Source organism: Choloepus didactylus, chromosome 6, assembly GCF_015220235.1.
Source record: "Choloepus didactylus isolate mChoDid1 chromosome 6, mChoDid1.pri, whole genome shotgun sequence".
Classification (NCBI taxonomy): Eukaryota; Metazoa; Chordata; class Mammalia; order Pilosa; family Megalonychidae; genus Choloepus; species Choloepus didactylus.
In genome coordinates, this window is record NC_051312.1 from 4459611 (window position 1) to 4479697 (window position 20087).

The 20087-nt window shown below is 48.5% G+C and overlaps 1 protein-coding gene across 1 annotated transcript in view; it reads left to right on the plus strand.

Annotated features, from left to right (window-relative positions):
• The window catches only part of SHANK2 (SH3 and multiple ankyrin repeat domains 2), a 624412-nt gene that overhangs the window by 19885 nt on the left and 584440 nt on the right, over positions 1–20087 (plus strand). Inside the window, exon 2 of the mRNA XM_037841736.1 lies at positions 16147–16246. The gene's annotated coding sequence lies outside the window, so the exon portion shown is untranslated. The remainder of the gene's footprint in view (positions 1–16146; positions 16247–20087) is intronic.

Here is a 20087-nt window from a genome sequence, read left to right on the forward strand (position 1 = left end):
GAGTGAAATAAGCCAGAAAGAAAAATGCATAACACCTCACTAATATGGACTAACTATAATGTGAAAACTCTGAGAACTGAATCTGGGAGCATGGGTTATCAGGGGAGGCCTTATTGTAAAGGCTCCTAGATTGTAAGCTCTTACAGCAGTCACATCTATTCATGTGTTGTAACTGTTATTTCCAAATTGTGAGATGCTGAGCTGTTTGTGTGTGACCTGGTTGGTCCCTGGAGCTTTGAGTGTGTGTGTGGTGCCTGGGACTCGGAGCCAAAGTTCAGCAGCTGTGAGTGTCAGCATTGCCCCATGAATCAACTGTTAAAGAGGCTGAAAACGAGATCAGACTTCGATTGGAGATATGAACAAAACGGACTTGGTTGAGGTTGGGGTAGATCAGACTAAAGAGTAGAGGATGATACTGACTGTGTTTTAAAACCTCAGCTTCTGTGTGGGATGAAAGGAAGAGATGTTCATTAGGTGCAAAATCTATATTTTTTTGTAATACATTATAGAATTTAACTTGTACGGTCAGTTTAGTAAAACACTGTAATTACAGGGAACCCTGACTAGGGAGTGAGATCTGGTTGGTTTATACAGGTTAGCGTGAAGCCCCGGTACATCCCAGAGTAAATGGGGCAGAGAATAAAAATGTTTTTGCAAAGCCCCCTTGAGGGACTGGGAGAAAATGTGGAAATATTAAACTTCCCTAGCTGGGGAATTCCTGACATTCTCATAAGCACTGGGGATTACCAGAAGGCCGAGACCTCGATCTTGGGGCTTGCCCTTAGAAACTTGTTACTATAAAGGAGAGACTAAGCCTACTTAAAATTGTGGCTAAGAGTCTTCCCCAGAGAACCTCTTTTGTTGTTCAGATGTGGCCTCTCTCTCTAAGCCAACTCTGCAGGTAAACTCACTGCCCTCCCCACTACGTGGGACATGACTCCCAGGGATGAACCTGGCCCTGGCGTTGTAGGATTGAGAAAGCTTTCTTGAGCAAAAGGGGGAAGAGAAATGAAACAAAATAAAGTTTCAGTGGCTGAGAGATCTCAAATAGAGCTGAGAGGTGATTCTGGAGGTTATTTTTATGCATTATATAAGATATCCCTTTTTAGTTTTTAGTGTATTGGAATAGCTAGAAGCTATACCTGAAACTGTTGAACTTCAATCCAGTGTTGTTCATTCCTGAAGATGATCATATAACTATATAGCTTATATGGTGGACCGTGTGATTGTGAAAACCTTGTGGCTCACACTCCCTTTATCCAGTGTAAGGACAGATGAGTAGAAAAATGGGGACAAAAAGTAAATGAATAATAGGGGGGATGGGGAGATGGAATGTTTTGGGTGTTCTTTTTTACTTGTATTTTTATTCTTTTTTTTATTTTTTGGAGTAATGAAAATGTTGAAGAATTGATTGTGGTGATGAATGCACAGCTATATGAGGATACTGTGGACAACTGTTGTACACTTTAGATGATTGTATGGTATGTGAATATGTCTCAATAAAATTGCATTAATAAAAAGATAAGCTTTGATATCTGAATCTCCCTTAAACTTCAACCATCATGTGGCAAATTACTCCACTTTGTGGTGAGGAAAGAAACGAGCTCAGCAAGGTTGGTGAGGCCAGGTTTCCCTCCAGGATGTGGCAAACTGGGGGATCCAACTCAGGCACGGTGGTCTCCAGTGCTCTTTCACATCTGCAGGTGCGAGGAGCCAGCCCGTCCAGGTGAGGCCCTGGTGCTGAGATATGCGAGTCTTTTTCAGCATGTAGGACAGACGCTTCCCCTGACGGGGGAGCCCAGCCAGCTCCGAGCAGGTCTGTCTGTAATTGGTCTGTCACTGTGGTAGCAGCAGCCGCAGGTGGTTGTCCAGCCCTAGAAATGAAGCCACTGCCTCATGCTGAGGTGCTCCTAATTTTGCAGGTATTAGCTAAATTAAACTATGTCATGAAAATGAATTTCAACTGTATCTTTTTATTTTCAATGTGGTTACCAAAAACATGTAAATCACATGTATGTCTCAAGGTTATATTGCTACTGGCTTTTATCAGTATGTAATGCTCCTCGCTGGGGACTGACATCTGTCCCCTCACCACTGACACCCATATCCCCAGTCCCTGCAGTAGCCATCTGGTCACCCTGCACCTCCTTATCCTCACATGGAGCCCCAGTTCCTGCAGATGTGTCTCTGGTGACTTAGTGGCAAAGATTCTTTCTTTTTTTTTCTTTTTTTTAAATATTTAAATGTTATAAAATGTGGTTATATATTTATACATATATATATAAAACATGTTACGTATAAAACATAATTTTTGCCATTTTAACTATTTTAGTGATGTCTACTGCATTCCCGATCTTGTGCAACCATCACCACCTTCCAGTACTAAAACATTTTCATCACCCAAAACAGAAACTCTGTACCTATTACACATAACTCCCCATTCCCCTCTTTTCCCCATTCCTGGTAACTTCTAATCTGCTCTCTCTCTATGAATTTGCTTATTCTAGGTATTTTGTATCAGTAAAACCACACAATATTTTTCCTTTCATGTCTGGCTTATTTCACTCAACATGATGTCTTCAAGGTTCATCCGTGTAGCATGCATCAGAACTTCATTTCTTTTCATGGCTAATAATATTCTCTGTTGTGTCAATATAGCACGTTTCGTTTGTCCATTCGTTGTTGACGGACACTTGGGTTGCTTCCACTTTTGGCCATTGTGAGTAATGCTGCTTTAAACATTGGTGTGCAAGTATCTGTTCCAGGCCTTGCTTTTGGGTATATACCTAGGAGTGGGATTGCCACATAGTACGGTAATTCTATGCATGACTTTCTCAGGAACCATCGCACTGTTTCCCACAGCAGCTGCCCCATTTCACATTCCCACCAGCAATGCATGAGGATTCCAATTTCTCCACATCCTCATCAACATTTCTTTTCTTTTTTCTTTTTTTTTTTTAAATAATTGCAGTGGATGTGAAGTGGTGTCTTGTAGTTTTTATTTGCATTTTCCTGGGGACTAACGATGTTGAGCATCTCTTCACATGCTTATTAGCTGCTTTGGAGAAACCACTATTCACGTCCTTTGCTCATTTAAAACAATTGCGTTGTCTTTTTGTTGTGAGGTTGTAGGAGTGGCAGAGACTCACTGGGAGGAGCAGGTGAGAGGTCAGAGGGAGCAGGTGAGAGGTTAGAAGGATGCGAGAACCCACCCCTGCCCTCTGTCCGAGGCCAGGCTCAGGTCCCTGGCTCAGAGCTAATTAGGGTTGCTTGGGGTTCTGGGGTGTCAGCCCTGGAAGGTCCAGCTCCAGCCATCTCAGAGGCCTCTGGAACTTGGAAGGGGAGGGGCCTGCCTGGGGTCCCACAGTGGGTTTTGCAGGTTCCATGCTGGACCCCAGACCCCAGGGCTGGGTGACCTCCCCAGGACCCCCGACTCTCTTTGGGGCATGGGGTAGATTCTTAACCTGGACCAAGCTGGGTTAAAAGAGCTTCTGGGGCTTACTCTCCTGAAGGTCTGGGAATCGTATTATTATTATTATTATTATTTAAAATCATCTTCTGTGGAACATTCATTGCTGCCCCTAGACAGACAGTCAGACAGCTAGCTTCCTGGCCCCTGCGGGGGTGCTTGCCCAGCCCTAAGGCTGTTTGGAGCTACCTGAGACCCCTGCAGATTCCCTGGTAAGTTGTAGCCAGGGCTTAACTGCTGGGCAGGTGCTTTCCCAGAAGAAAGGATACACCTGGCAGGTAACAGCCGCTCCATGGGGCTCCCCATTTGAGGCAAAAAATGGTTTCTTTACCCGGCCTCCTGACTCAGTTACATCTTCATAAACAAACCCATGTTAAAGAAACTTGCCGATTAACGCTGTCACATAGAACAAAATTAATTAGAATGTGGTTCCCCCTATTTTTGTAGGTAGCTCAATTATTTTATTTTATTACTTGTTTTGCATATTATCTGCACACTTCATCAGAGTACGTTTTAGTTCCACTGTGCGCTGGCCGCTTGCACACTTTCGATCTTGTGGGTCTTCAGCACCTTTTTGGGAGGAAGCGTTTTCCTCCATTTTAGAGAAGCGGAGGTCCGGGGTGCGCACCGCCTGGGGCTCTGGGCCCGTGGGCGCACTGCATTTGTAACCCCGCCCGCCGCTCCAGACCTGGAAGGGACTGGGGTGTCTTGTTCGTCCTTCCTCCGGAACCCCAGTGTGCCCCAGGCCTCCCTGGAGCCACCCCGCCTTTGCGAACAACTTATGTTTGCAAAGTTTGATCTTCGCTTATTAGTGACACCTGTCCCCTGTAGCTCTGGAGAGTCACTCTCCCGGGCCTCTGGGGTAGGTTGAGGCAGCAAAGGAGAGGAGACTTGGGGAGGGCACAGGTGGCTTTTTGCATTGGCTTCCAATTGGCTCGAGCAAGCCCTAAGCCGAACGGGGCATTCGTCCTGGCAGAGAGGAAGCGTGCGCTAATTTGGGGCGCCCTTCTCCAGGCCCTGGGGTTGGACATGTGGAGCATGTGGCACAGGCCAGGATGGGGCTTTGGGGGTTTTTGGAGCCCCCCGAGGTGCTCGAATGCCCTCTGTGTGCTAGTGCCGTAGGTGGTCAGTAGCCCTGCACTTGCTCACCTGTGTGACCTTGAGCCGGTTGACCTCTGGGTCTCAGCAGCCTCACCTTGGAGAGGGGGTGTTATAACAATCTCACAGGTGGCTGGAACATCAATAAGAAAATCTACAGAATGTCAAGACTCGAGCATGTATTCGCGTCCCAACTGCTACCATTCCCATTATTGGCTTCATCTGCTCTGACAGGACCCACGCCACAGATGTGTGGAGCTGTAAATGCCCATCTTGTCCAGTGGCCATCCTCTGTCCTGCTGGAAGCTTGGACTCTCCCATAGAACCTGTTGACCATGCAGGGAGGCTGGGGATGGGAATGGGGGACCCCAGGCCCCATTTGTTTTCTGCAGAGCCTCTGGGTGGGGCTGTGGGTTCCTGCAGAGGCTCAGCCCGATGGGGAGGCCCCGGTGGCCCACCCTTCATCCTTGCAGATGGGGTCGGCAATATTGGGGGCAGGTGTGGGACCGTTCCTCGCCCTGTGTATGCAGGGACCAGGAGCTGAGTTGCTCCTTGGGCCGCCCGGGCAGGGCTGGGGATGGGGGTGGGTGGAGTAGTGGAGTGTGGTGTTCCCTGTGTTTCTTCCTGGCTGTCAGATGGATTTTCCTGACATGGACGAGCATTTGTTCATCTGAAATTTTTCCCTGCCTTCTCTCATTGAACAGAGGAGAAGGGGAAGGGCCTGGGAAGGGCAGAAGGAATATTCATTGATGTTAGTAATTCAGTAAGGTGTCCTTTGTCTAAAGCCTGCGTTGTGGTGGGGACCAGGGCTTTGGTGGTAGAAAAACCAGCCTGAATCCTGGTTTGCCGTATGCTACCTTAGCTGTGACCCTCAGTTTACAGACCTGTAGAATGGAGAGGACGAGCCCCTCCTAATAAGTAGGTATTAAATCGAGGATTGTAGCAGTGAACTTTGCTGCATAACAAACATCCCAAACCTTAGGTAAAACAACAATGCTCTATTTTGATGCCAGATAGTAAATATTTGGAGTTGCATTTATTCAATACATAAATGGATGTGCACAACCATGCTCTAATAAAACTTTATTTACAGGGGAGTACCTAAGATGGCGGCTAGGTGAGACAGGGCAAACAAACACCTCGTGAAAAATACTAGATAAAAACCAGAAAGTGACCCAGAACACCACTGCCAGCGATGCACCAGCCAGACAAGTTCTCCTAAATCCACAGGGAACATGCATTTGGTGGAACCAGGAGCCTGTATTCTGAAACGAGTGAGTGAGTCTGCTGAAAGTCCCGCAGCCTCAGTGTGGTGTGGGGAAACGGTGGGCTGGCATTTGGAGATGGACTAGTTCTTTAAAAAAAAAAGCCAGGAGTGGCTGCAGATACGACGGGGAGAGCTGCGCAGTGAAGCACGGTGGGAGCGGGCTGGGCTAACGCCTTGGTGTCTGGCGTGGAGGATACCCCTTCCCACACCCGCTGCTGATTGTCTCAAGACCAGGGGAGCAGAGGGGAGCCAAAAGGAGAAAAAAAAATGCATTCCTTGCAGCCATCTCCCCAGTGGGTGGGGGATGCTCCGGCCTGGGGCCAGACCCACAGCCCAGAGCCACACCGAGAAACCCAGCATGACGGGAAATCTTTCCCGCAGCACTACACACAAGCCACAATATCAGCCATGGACAGTGGCCTTTAGTACACCCACAGCTGATTGTCCCAGAGCTGGGAGGGTGGAGCTGTGAGAAAAGGGGGAAGTTAACGCATTCCATTCAACCATGTTTGAAGTGGGCTGGGAGCGCCCCTGCATGGCCCAGCGACCCAGGGCTTCTCTGGAGGCCGGTGCACACTTGTGATGTGGCACAGCCTTCCCTCGGCAGAGGTCCTGGAAGAGCCCAGCTGGGAAGAGGGAACCACTCGGAAATCCCAGGGACCCTAAGGAATACCAAGGACTTGTGGGTCAGCGGCGGAGACAATCGGTGAAAAGACTCAAATGAAGGCTTAGGCTCCTGCAATAGCCTTAAATCTCTGGGAACACCTGGGAGGTTTGATTATTAAAGCTGCCCTGACTTCCTAACCACCCAGACACACGCCCCACTTTCAGGGCAGACAGCACCATCAACACACCCAAACTTGGTGCACCAATTGGACCCCAGAAGAATCAGATGCCCACACACCACAAAGACAAAGTGGGGGAGAACTGACTTGAGGGGAATAGGTGATTCACGGACACCATCTTCTGGTTAGTTAGAGAAAGTGTACGCCACCAAGCTGCAGTACTGTCAAGTTAGGGATCAAGTAAAGCAAATGCCAAGAGGCCAAAAACAACAGAAAATCTTAAAGCGTATGATAAAACCAGATGATATGGTGAACCCAAACCAAAACACCCAAATCAAAAGATCAGAAGACACACAGTACTTGGCACAATTAATCAAAGAATTACAGACAGGTAACAAGAGCATGGCTCAGGTTATAAAGGACATGAAGAAGAGCATGGCACAGGATATAAAGGACATAAAGAAGACCCTTGAAGAGCATAAAGAAGAAATTGCAAGAGTAAATAAAAAAATAGAAGATCTTATGGAAATTAAAGAAACTGTAGGCCAAATTAAACAGACTCTGGATATTCACAATACAAGACTAGAGGAAGCTGAACAACATCTCAGTGTCCTAGAAGCCCACAGAACAGAAAATGAAAGAACATATAAAAGAATGGAGAAAAAAATAGAAAAAATCGCAATGGATCTCAGGGATACGATAGATAAAATGAAATGTCCAAATTTAAGACTCATTGGTGTCCCAGAAGGGGAAGAGAAGGGTAAAGGTCTAGAAAGAGTATTCAAAGAAATTGTTGGGGAAAACTTCCCAAACCTTCTACACAATATAAATACACAAAGCATGAATGCCCAGCGAACTCCAAATAGAATAAATCCAGATAAACCCACTCCAAGACATATTCTGATCAGACTGTCAAATACTGAAGAGAAGGAGCAAGTTCTGAAAGCAGCAAGAGAAAAGCAATTCACCACATACAAAGGAAACAGCATAAGACTAAGTAGTGACTACTCAGTGGCCACCATGGAGGCGAGAAGGCAGTGGCATGACATATTTAAAATCCTGAGAGAGAAAAATTTCCACCAAGAATACTTTATCCAGCAAAACTCTCCTTCAAATTTGAGAGAGAGCTTAAATTTTTCACAGACAAACAAATGCTGAGAGATTTTGCCAGTAAAAGACCTGCCCTACTTCAGATACTAAAGGGAGCCCTACCAATAGAGAAACAAAGAAAGGAGAGAGAGATACAGAAAATTTTAACAGACATATATAGAATATTACATCCCAGGTCACTGGGACACACATTCTTCTTTAGTGATCACGGATCTTTCTCCAGAATGGACTATATGCTGGGGCACAAAAACAAGCCTCAATAAATAAAAAAAAAAAGTGAATTTGTTCAAAGCACATTCTCTGACCACAGTGGAATACAAATAGAAGCCAATAACCGTCAGAGACTTGGAGAATTCACAAACACCTGGAGGATAAAAATGAGGGGGAGATAAAAACATTCCCAGATAATCAAAAGCTGAGGGACTTCATCACCAGTAATCAGTCCTATAAGAAATGCTAAAGGGAGTTGAGCAGGCTGAAAGGAAGGGACACTAAACAATTGATTGAAACTACATGAAGAAATAAAGATTTCCAGTAAAGATCACATGGTAAATATAAATACCAATACTACTGTATTTTTGATTTATAATTCCACTATTTATTTCCTACAGGATCTAAAATACATAAACTGTAATGATAAATCAGTGATTTTGGACTCAATGTAAAATATGTAATTTTTTACAAGAACTACATAAAGGTGGGGGAATAATGGAGTATAGGAACATAGTTTATGTGTTATATTGAAGTTAAGTTGGTGTCAAAGAAAAATAAGATTGTTATAGATTTAAGATGTTAAATTTAAGCCCCACGGTAAACACAAAGAAAGTATCAGAGAATATGACCATAGAGATGAAAAGTAGAGTAGGGGTTCCAAGAAGTGGGGGAAGGGACAATGGGGAGTTAAGAAACAAGAGTAGGGTTTGTATTTGGGGTGAAGGGAAACTTCTAGAAATGGATGGTGGGAAGGTGATAGCATTGCAACATTCTAAATGTGATTAATCCCACTAATGGAATGCTAGGGAGGGTGTGGAATGGGAAGATTTAGGCTATATAGATGTTTCCACAATTGAAAATAAAAAAAGTCTAAATAGATGACAATTAAATGCCAAGGATGATCCTGGATGGGATCTGAGGATGGAGGACAGGAGGCTCAAAGGGACACAGATGGGACCCACACACACACACAAAAGGAAATATAGAATGTAAGCTTTGTATCAAGGTTGAATGTCTTGAACTTCTTAGCTGCGCTTAATGAGATAGCATAAAAGAATGTTCTTGTCCATGGGAATTGTTTATGTGAATTATATTGTTTGTTCAAGGATGTGTGCGGCTTGTTCTCATGTTCAGAAGACACAGCAATAGATGATGGATGATAGATAGGGAGGGAAGGAAAGGAATGGTGGTGTGACCGGATGTTAAAGGTGGTGAATCGGGGTATCAGGGGAGGGGGGTCGGGGTATGCTGGAGTTCTGTGTATGGGGTTTGTACTGTTTTTGCAACTCTTCCTGTAAGATTGAATTTATTTCAAAATAAAATCTGTTAAATTAAAAAAAAACCAAAAAACTTTATTTACAAACACAGGCAGCAGGCTGGATTTGGCTCACGGGCTGTAGTGTGCCACCCCGATTCACTGAGCTCACAGTTCTGTGAGTTGGCTCTGTGCAGTGGGCTTGGCTGGAACTTTCTGGTTCCAGCTGGGCTCGGCAGCGGCCAGCCGGTGGGGACGGCCTCACGTGCGTGCCTGGGGCTGGCAGGTGTCGGCGGCAGTGATTAGGGGACGGGGCACCTGTCTCTTCTCACCCAGCAGTGAGCCCCGGCTCGTGCACGCAGTGGCTGCAGGATTCCCCGAGCAGCGCGGGAGAGCGAGCTCCAGTGCATGGGAAACACACTTGCTGCTGTGCCTTCGCTGTTGTTGATGCAGCCAAAGCTGTTGTCGGCATGGCCGAAGCAAGCCAATGACCGAGCCCAGAGCTGGTGTGGGAGAGGATGCCCCGAGGAGCAGGGAGGCTCCAGGAGACTGAAGCTGTTGCTGGAACAGTCCGCCAGGGCCTCCTGGTTGGGCCTGCAGGCATAATTAATAATTTAATTTTGTTTCTGAGTGATTTTACGCGGAAACTGTTAGTAAGATCATTTAAGTCTGCACTGCTTCTCTCTCTGGAAACCGGGCTGGGGATCAACGGGAACTATGCGTGTTTATTGGGCTTGGAGGAACCCTACCAGCTCTCCCTGTCCTGCAGTGACCTTCTGGCACTTTCCTGATTTCCTGGAGGAAGCAGAGCAGGTTGAAACGGGAGCTGGGGGGTCTCGCTCTGAACACCAGGGGGACTCTGGGCCTTGGTTTCCCCATCGGGAGAGTGGGTGAGTGAGATGAGTCCCTTTTCTGCCAGCCTGATGGAGGGGCGGTGCGGACACAGGGGCGTGTGGAAAACGTTTTCCTGTCCACGCTCTGGCCTCTCACCAGCAGGCGGTGTGGGGTCCCCCAGGAGGTGGCCTTTGGCAAACACTGGCGATCAGGGATTGTTTCCTGTCTCCCTCACGCCTGCCGTACTTTCATTTTCTTTACCCTCTCGCTCCTTGAGTGGATCCTGCACCTTCCTGAGCTGTTCAGGATCAGAAGTTCTGAGCTGGAAGCACCTGCAGTGCCCCCCCCCACCCCACCCCGCTGCTTTTCTGGAGGAGGAGACGGGGCTGGCGGCACTTCTCTGTTTGTGGGGTGCTTGTGGGGGCCCCAGAGCCCACCCCTGCCTGCTCATTTAAACTCTCAGGCTCCAGGGGCGGGTGGCATCCTGCAGGCCTGTTTTACAGAGGAGGGCATGGAATTGGCCGGAACTCGTGGGGGTGTGTTGGGGCTCACGGCCTGGGGCAGCTTCCCCAGGACCCGGGCACCAGGGGCTGCCTGAGCCGGAACGTGTCCTGGCCTTACTGAGCCCTTTCGGAACCTTTACGACGAGGGTTTCCGTGAAAATGAGGAGCGTTTCTGAAAATAGAGACATCACCCATTCAAAGGCTCATATTTTTGGGTAGTTCAATAATTTAGTTATTCTCTGCAATGAGGGAGGGTCACTCTTCAGTGGATGCCACTGAAATGAACTAGAACCTTGTCACTTTTAAAAATAGTGTTGTGAGATATAATTCCCATACCATATGGTTTACCAGGTAAAATGCAATTCGGTGTTGTTTGTTCCTTTCCTTTCCTTTCTCTTTCCTTTCTTCTTCCTTTCTCCTTCCTTTCTCCTTCCTTTCTGCTTCCTTCCTTCCCTCCCTCCCTCCCTCCCTTCCTTTTCCTTCCTTCCTTCCTTTGTATATTCACAGGCACAATCTAATTTTGGAACACTTTTGTCCCCCCCAAAACACACCCTGTACCCACTGAGCAGTCACTCCCCATCCCTCTCCCCGTCCCCTGGCAGGCACCGCTCTACCTGCCACCTCCACGGATTTGCTTCTTCTGCACATTTCATGCAAGTGGAATTATATGATGTGTGGTCTCTCTCTTGTGACTGGCTTCTTTCACTGACTGTAGCCTCTGTCCATGTTGTCCCATGGATCAGAACTTCCTTCCTTTTTACCGCTGAATAATATTCCGCCGCACGGAGAGCCCACATTTGCGTATCCATTCGTCAGCTGATGGGCATGTGGATTGTGTCCACCTTTCGGCTGTCATGAGTTGCTGATGACATTCGAGCACAGGTTTTTGCTCGATGTCCTCATTTCCCTCAGGTGGATGGCTCAGAGTGGGATTGCTGGGTCATGTGGTAACTCTGCATTTCAGCTTTTTGTCTGTTTTGTTTTCTGTAATGTGTTTTTGTTTGCAGATGCACATGCGGTGATAAGAAATAATAACAGACAGACAGAACTATGTTCCTTTACCAGTCCTGCCAGGGGTGACAACTTAAAAATCGAGTACAGTGTCACACGGTGCAGTGTCACAACCAGGATATCGACAGTGATATGTTCAATATACAGGACATTTGGTCACCACTGGGGCCCCTTCTGTTGCCATAACCACTCCCCTGCCTCCTCCTCCATCCCTGGCAACTGCTAATCTGCTCCTCATTTCTGTAACTTTGTCACCATGAGAATTTTATGGAAATGGAATCAGACATCAGTAACTTTTGGGGATTGGCTTTTTGTTCTTTCAGTCTGAATCCCCAAGATTCATCCAGTTTGTTGCATGTATCAATAATCCATTCCTTTTTACTGCTGAGGAGTGTTTGTGGTATGGACATTTCACCGTCTGTGTAAGCATTTTCCTGTTGGAGGACATCTCGGCTGAGTCCAGTTTTTGGCCATTATACATAAAGCTGCTATAAACATTCGTGTACAGCTTAGCGGGTGTGAACGTTCGTCTTCCTTTCTCTGGAGTAATTGCCCGGGAGAGCAGATGCTGGGTTGTATGTAACTGCATGTTTAGTTTTTTAAGAAACCCCTCAAATGTGTTGCAGAGTGGCCGTGCCTTTTTACATTCCCATCACAATGTAGGAGAGACCCAGTTCCTCTGATCTACTAGTCCTTCTTCTTTTGGGTTCTGGCTTCAAAATGGGTTTCTCTAAAATGTCTCTGGGCTTCTGTCTCTCTTAGCTTCTCTCTTAGCTTCTCCTGGAGGCAAACTCTGGATTACATATTTTCGCTTCTCTGAGGTCTCTCCAAAATGTCTTTTCCCTTTATCCTCTCAAAAAGGACTTAAAGACAATTAAGACCCACCCTGAATGGGTGCGGTCACATCTCCATGGAAACAATCTAATCTAAAGTTCCCACCCAACCACCCAGCAGTAAGTCTGCCCCCATAAGATTGGACCAAAAGAACATGGCTTTTCTGAGGTGCATAACAGGGTCAAACCAGCACAAAGCCTTATACATGTTTTGTTACATTTACACTGAAGTATTTTCTTTTTGGGGAGCAGTTTTACGTGGTATTGTATTTGTAATTTTGGTGTCTGCATGTTCATGCTAGTATATAGAAGTATAACTGGTTTCTGCATATTGATCTTGTGTTTTGTGACCTTGCCGAATTCACTTATTAGTTTTAGGAAAGTTTTGGTGGATTCCTTGGGATTTTCCACAGTCATGTCATCCTCAGATAGGGATAGTTTCATGCCTTCCTTTCCAATCGGTAGGCCTTTTCATTTCCTTTTCTTGCCTTATTGCACTGGCTAGAACTTCTAGCACTATGTCAAATAAGAGGGCTGAGACTGGCCATCCTGGTTCCTGGTCTTAGGGTGAAAATATTCGGTCTCTCGCCATGAATTATGATGCTAGCTGAAGGTTTTTGTTTTGGAAGTGCCCCTCTTCCTATTTTCAAGAGAGGTTTTATCATTCATGAATGTTGTTTGCGGGACACTGTTATCGAGTTCCAACTTGGCGGGCCTGGGCCAGGGGAACTGATCAGCCCCTAGGAAAGGTAGTGGGGCACGGGTGGTAGCGCCCTCCACTGCCCCCCGGGCCTGAGAAAGTGGAGCTGAATGCAGGCCCCATTTCCTCACCCCAAAGTAAAACCGTCAGGGGAAGCTTGCCGGAAAAAACCGCCCCCTTTACCTCGCCCGCCCACTCCCCGTTACCGGAGCAACTCCCGCCCCTTTTCAAACAACCTCCGCGCCCTCTCAGAACCAATCCAAGCCTTTAACCTCTACAGCTACCCCGCCCTCTAAACTGCCCGATATAAGCTTGTACTCTCCCCTAATAAACTCTCTTGGCTTCTTCACCCTAAAAGAAACGTGTCCCGCCTGTTCCTTTTTCGCCGCCCTCCATACTTTGCACGCCACCGCCGGGGACCTGGCCAAGTCCCCCGCCTCGCCCTCGCCTCCGGGAAAGAGCCCCCGCTGCCGGTACCCTCCGAGCAGTCCTGAGAGCCTAGGATTTAGCAACCGGCCGCCACCCCCCCCCCAGACGAGTCAACTGCGACCGCAGTTGTTGAGTTTTGTTGAGTCCTTTTTCTGCTTTGATGGGACAGAACTGTGTGATTTTCTTCTTTAGCCTGTTGATATAATTGATTACACTGAATGAGTTTTGAATATTGAACAAGCTTTCCATCCCAGCAGTAAACCCCACTCGGAATTCTGCAAAATACTGTTAATTTTTTTGCTAAGGATTTTTACATCTGTATTCATGTGGGTTGTTGGTCTGTAGTTTTCCTTTTTTGTACTCTGTTTGCCTTGTTTTGGTACCAGGGTAATATTAACTCCATAAAATGAATTGAGAAGCATTGTCTCATTCTATTTTCTGCAAGACATTGTGGAGAATTGCTGTTAATTCTTTAAACATTTCATAGACATCTCCAGTGAAAGCATTTGGGCCTGGAGATTTCTTTTTTGAGAGCTTTGAAATTACCAATTTAATTTTCTTAATAGTTATAAGAGTAGTCAGACTGTCAGTTTTATTTTGGGTGAGCTGCAATAGTTTGTGTTTTTGTCTATGGTCAAATCTGCATGTATAGAATTGTTTGTAGTATTCACTTATCCTTTTGACGCCTGTGGGGTCTGTAGTGTTGTTCCCCACTTCATTCATGATTTTTGTAATTTGTGCCTTTTCTCTTCTTTGTTAGTCTTCTTAGAATTTTGTTGATCTTTTCAAAGAACCAACTCTTTGTTTCATTGATTTTTCTCTATTGTGTTTTTCTTTTCAATTTCATTACTTTCTGCTCATGTGTTTATTCTTTCCTCCTTCTGCTTGCTTTGAGTTTATTTTGCTCTTCTTTTCTTGGCTTAACGTGGTGGCCTAGAATTTGTTTTGAGACCCATCTTTTCTAATGTATGTGTTTAGCGCTTTACATTTCCCTCTCAGTTATACTTTAACTGTATCCCACAAACTTTGATTTTTAAAATTCTCATTCAATTCTGTGTATTTTTTTATTTCCCTTGAAACTTCTTGAGCTATAGCTTATTTAGAAGTGTCACTTATTTTCCAAGTTTTTGAAGACTTTCCTGTTACCTTTCTATTGCTGATTTCTAATTTGATTCCATTGTGATCAGAGAACACTCTGCATGCTTTCACCTCTTTAAATTTGTTTAATTTTTGTTTTATGGCCCCGGACATGGTCCACCTGGAATATTTTTCATGGTCACTTCAGAAGAGAGTTTATTCTGCTCTTGTTGGGTGGCGTGCCCCGTCTGTGCCACTTAGAGCCTGTTGGTTGAGGGTTCTTCTGCGCCCTTGCTGATGTCTCCTCTAGTTGTCCTGTCGGTGGTTGAGAGAGGGGTGTGACGTCTCCAACCGTAATCACGGACTTGTCTGTTTTTCTTCTCAGTTCCATCAGTTTTTGCTTCACATATTGTGTGTGCTATCCTTTGATGCGTACAGATTGAGAACTGCTGGGCCTTCTTGGTGATTTGCTCCTTTTATCATCATATAATGCCCCTTCCTGTCTCTGGCAATTTTGTTTGCTCTAAAGTCTGCTTTATCTGGTATCATTACTTTATCTGGTATTATCGGATATTGTCACTCCTACTGTCCTTTGATTAATGCTTGTTTAAGGTACTTTTGCCATCCTTTTACTTTCGACGTGGCCCTGTCATTATATTGAGTGGATTTCCTGTAGAGCTCATATAATTCACCACCATTACTGCCAGTGGAGGCAGAATCCAGATTTTCCACAAGCTTCCATGGATACCAAAGTGGGGGGCTCCTGGAGCTCCTGGGCAGGGATGGGGGTCCAGCTCCCCACGTGGTCTCCGCTGACCCCGCGGTGGGGCAGCCTCGTTATCGCTGGGTGTTGGTGACAGTCCCCACTCACCCTACCCCAAGGGAAGGGGAGGGCACCTCGTTACCGCCCAGTGGGTGCGGTGGCCCTGGCACCCCGAGCTGCTTTCAGGAACACTGAGGGCATGACAGTATGGGCTTCCTCCTTTGTCTTGTTTGACCCACCCTGGTGGGGTTTGGGCACCTCCTCGCAGCCCCGGGGATTGAGTCGAGGCCTCCACTGGCCTCGGCTGCTGTGGGTGGGAGGCGGAGATCGCAGTTTTTTCTGTTGTGTTTGGCAGGAGTAGAATGGGTTATCGTCTATAAGAGTTTTGTTTTGTTAGGCTGCCCCTTTCCCGGGACTTGAGAGAGCAGATTTTTGTTGCCTTTTTTTGTCTGCTCCCGTTGGCGTTGCTGGGTTGTGGCTTCTTCAGCTCTGAGTTTGGGGTGCTGAGGTGAGAAGAAAACCCAGGGAACCCACCGCCGTGCTGACCCTCAGCCCCCCCAGGTCCCTGTGCAGGCTGCCGTCCGTGCTCGCCTGTCAGCCCTCTCCTGTGCGTTTTACGTGCAGCACCCAGAGCTTTGAGTTGTTCTTAGTGGGAGGAATAAGGAAGAAGAGGATGCCTCTGCCGTCTTCCTGGGAGCAGAACTCCAGTCACGGGTTTTCAGGGTCCCCTGGAACCTCAGCATTCTTCCTCTCAGCAGCCTGTATCTGACCGTGCCTTGGTCTCATTGTCTCTTTGCAGTTCTGGAAACTTCTCCCGTCTCCCTGCCCTGGGCTCCTGGAGCACTGACAGCGTCTGCCTTAGGAGGCCTCCTGCAGGGCTCGGCCTGCCCACACCTGTGGTGAGTTACGCTTTCTCCTCGTGTCACCTGCGAGGCAGTGACTGGTCCCGTGGCTTGGTTGTCCTTCTCCCTTTGTCCCACGGCCAGAGGACAGTCACGTCCAAGTGGCCAGGAGCTGTGTGGTAAGGGGAGAGGGTGGTGGGATTGTGCTCGGGGCTGAGCTCGCCCAGCAGGAGAAGCTTGAGGGGATTTGAAGGGAGGGAGCCTGGCTCGATGCCCTGGCACTGTCCCCCTGCTCCGTGGCATCCCAGCCGCCTGGCCCATATCCGACTCACCCGGGGCCGCTGTGGGAGGAGGTAGGGGAGGCTTTGAGGTCTCCTCCACCATCTTTGCTTGGGCCAAACTTCACCAACCTGTGCCAGGTGTGGAGGGGCATGTAGGGTTTCCAGAGTCAAGAGCCCCCTGAGCTCACTGTCTGTGTGTCCCACACTCCTTGTAATCGAGTCCCTGGGCTTCGCTCATATTTCACACACAACATGTGCTTAAAATCTGCATTTGCTGATTGATGTGTTAATGTTGATTGCTACCATGAAGGACTCCATGAAAAAGTGAAATTATCGCCGTTCTCTGGAGGGAACAGGCTCCCAGATATTAAGTACCTTGCTCAAGGTCAGGTGGATGTCACGTGGCTGAATCCAGTCCTGGCTGACCCACGTCAGGCTGTTTTTGGTGCCATCCCTAACTTCCTGGTATGGCCGTGTACACAGAGGACCCTAAAACACTCTGTGCCATCCAGAACCCACTGTGCAGAGTTTCCAACCTTTTTTTTCATTGTTGTCCACCTAAGAAGCCTTTTTAGACGTTTTGCCCTAATTTTTAATAGCCCAGAGGTACCACATATTTGCATGTGTACTGGATGTGTGTCTGTGCTTTGCATGTTAAAGGAGTAAGATGCGTCTCCTCCTCCAGGAGCCAGGGTGAGTGCACGCCCTGGGGGATAAACACAGCCGGCAAGAGTGGAATGCCAGTCCCTGACCCCCACCCCCGTCCTGGCCACCATCGGCTGGTGGGGGGCACCTCCTAACCGAGTCCCCCACCTCCACCTCCTCCCGCCGTGCGGTCGCAGTTGATTCGTTTGGGGGGGGGGGGGGCAGCCGGTTGCTGAACCCTCGGCTCTCGGCGTTGCTCGGAGGGTACCGGCGGCGGGGGCTCTTTCCCGGAGGCGAGGGCGAGGCGGGGGACTGGGCCCGGTCCCCGGCGGAGGCGTGCAAGGTGTGGAGGGCGGCGAGAAGGAACAGGCGGGACACGTTTCTTTGAGGGTGAAGAAGCCAAGAGAGTTTATTAGGGGAGAGTACAAGCTTATATCGGGCGGTTTAGAGGGCGGGGGTAGCTGTAGGGGTTAAAGGCTTGGTTTGGTTCTGAGAGGGCGCGGAGGTTGATTGAAAAGGGGCGGGAGTTGCTCCGGTAACGAAGAGGGTGGAGGGTGCGGGTAAGGCACGGGGGGGTGGGGGGTTTTCTCCGGCAAGCCCTCCCCAACGGTTGTACTTTGGGGTGAGGAAATGGGGCCTGCATTCGGCTCCACTTTCTCAGGCCCGGGGGGCCGTGGAGGGCGCTACCACCCGTGCCCCACTACCTTTCCTAGGGGCTGATCAGTTCCCCTGGCCCAGGCCCGCCAAGTCAGAACTCGATAACAGTGTCCCACACCGCCGTATGTGAAATCACCTCCAGATCCTGTCACTTCCCTTGTTCAGACCCCTGTGTGCGCCACCTGTGTCCGTCCAAAGGCTTGGAGCTACTTCTCCAGCCCCTTCCCTCGCCCCTTCCCCGTCATGGGCAGGCGTCTCTCTCCAGGGGGGGTGCCCAGGACCTCCGGGGAGCTTGCTCCCGCCAACGCCAGCCGTTCTGGCTGAGCCAGCAGAACTTGCCTTCCCGCTGTCTCGCCTGCAGAGCCCCAGACGCTGCTCCCTTGTTTGGAGCCCCTTAGCTTTGCGCCCAGGTGTGAGACACGCACCTGCTTTTCTTGCCCTTTAGTGGCTGAATGACTCGTACAACAGTGTGCAGCTCTAGTGGAGACTGTGGGCCACCCTTTATTTCAGAGGCAGGAGCAGACTCGGAGGGAGAAGATTTCTCCACGTTTGCCTAGGAGTGGAGTGAGCGTCAGGTCCAGAGGCAGGCTGAACCGTGGGAAGCTGGCAGTATTCAGCTGCCTGTGACTTCCCTGGGACGTGGACTGTGACAGCTGGTGGTGGAGGCTGCGTTCACATCCCCGGGGGCCATTTGTGTTTTTGCATTCGGAACAGCTCCAAGTTGATTCCCAACCAAGTAACACCTCCTTGAGCCTCAGTTTTACCCCAATCCCCTCCTGTCTCCTCTGGGTATCTCCACACGAAGCTGCATCTTGAGGCAAGAATCGCTGATCTGAGCTTTTGTTTGTCACCACTGCGAGGTCAGTGATAGAGTCCCTGTCCTGTTACTCACGGAGCCCTCGAGCAAGGCGGGGCCTCAAACCTGTTCGTAGGGAAACGCTGTTGGCTCCTAAATCGTGGGAACAATTTCAGAGTATCGATCTCTCGGAAGTTGATTGCTGATATTATAGGGGATGAAAAATAGGAGAAAGCTGGGTTCTTGGCAGCTCGTGAGAACTGGGAGTAAATTTGTTTTAATTAAGGTTAACTGGACCAGGGCTATTTCAGCCCCGGCAATTGGCAGATCTCTTGGAAGGGGGCGACGTGCTGCTTGTTGGGAAGATCAGACTCGGAAATGCTTCTGGGGCCTCGGCTGGAGGAGGGGAGGAGGCTCTGGTGCTGGGGGGTGGGGTGGGGTCTCCGTCTCTTAGGGTGTTGATCCTCTGTGAGCCGAGGGCAGTGCTGGGTCCCGGGATGCAGGGAGAGCTGGAGGTAGAACGATGGAGCAGGCCGCTGTTTAACTGTGACTCAGCCTTCCTCCCTGCAGCCTCCCCGCATCCTCGGGTCGACCAGTTCTCCCTAGTGGGATCCCAGACGGAGCCTTCCCCGAGGGGCCCTCCTGGCATCCTATGGGCCTCCGGTCATTCCCACATCCCCTGTGTCCTCGCACCTTCCCTATGACATGGCTGCAGTGTCGTTTTACATTCACAACATTTGTCACCTCCTGGCCTGTGTGCATTCCGGGCTTCAAACCTTAATGGCAATTGCCTCCTGCTGCCAATAAGAAAAAAACAGGCAATTCCTCTTGAGAAGTAATTTACTTAGTAGCCAGAATGGTACACGATTAGCGGCAGAAGGGGTCCACTTTGGAGTAATGTAATTAATTTAAAATGTTGCAAATTCCCGTTGATGATTCAAGACATTGATGGCATGGATTCCAGGATTGGTCTCCCTGCAGTGTCTTTGTTATGATCTCAAATGGTTTTTTCCCCTCATGGCGGCAAACAGACAACTTTTGTGACTGAGCTGGTGGTGTCGGGGGGGGGGGGTGTGATATCCAGGTGATGATCCTGGTGGTGAACGGGATGCCAACTGGGATTTGAAAGGCTGGGGCGAAACCTGTCTTCCACGATGACCTTCAAGTGGCTAGTTTATTCTAGTTTATTCTAGGTGACTAATGAGAGGTTCTAAATCAGAGATTGGCAAACGACAGCTCCTGGGCCAAACCTGCCCATCGCCTGTTTTTGTCAGCAGAGCTTTACTGGCACACGGATGCCCCGTCTGCCAGGGGCTGAGGGACTACCTGGTCCCCAAGTCCTAAAATACCTCCTTTCTGACCCTTTATAAAAAAAGTTTGCCAACCCCTGTTCTAAATATGTAGTGAGGGTTAAATGCCCCTCGCCTGCCCACACGCAGAACAGGTGGCTTTTCTCTGCTCAGGTTCTGGCAGGTGCACGCTCCCCAGCTGGTTTCCACAAATCCTGCAGCACGGTGGA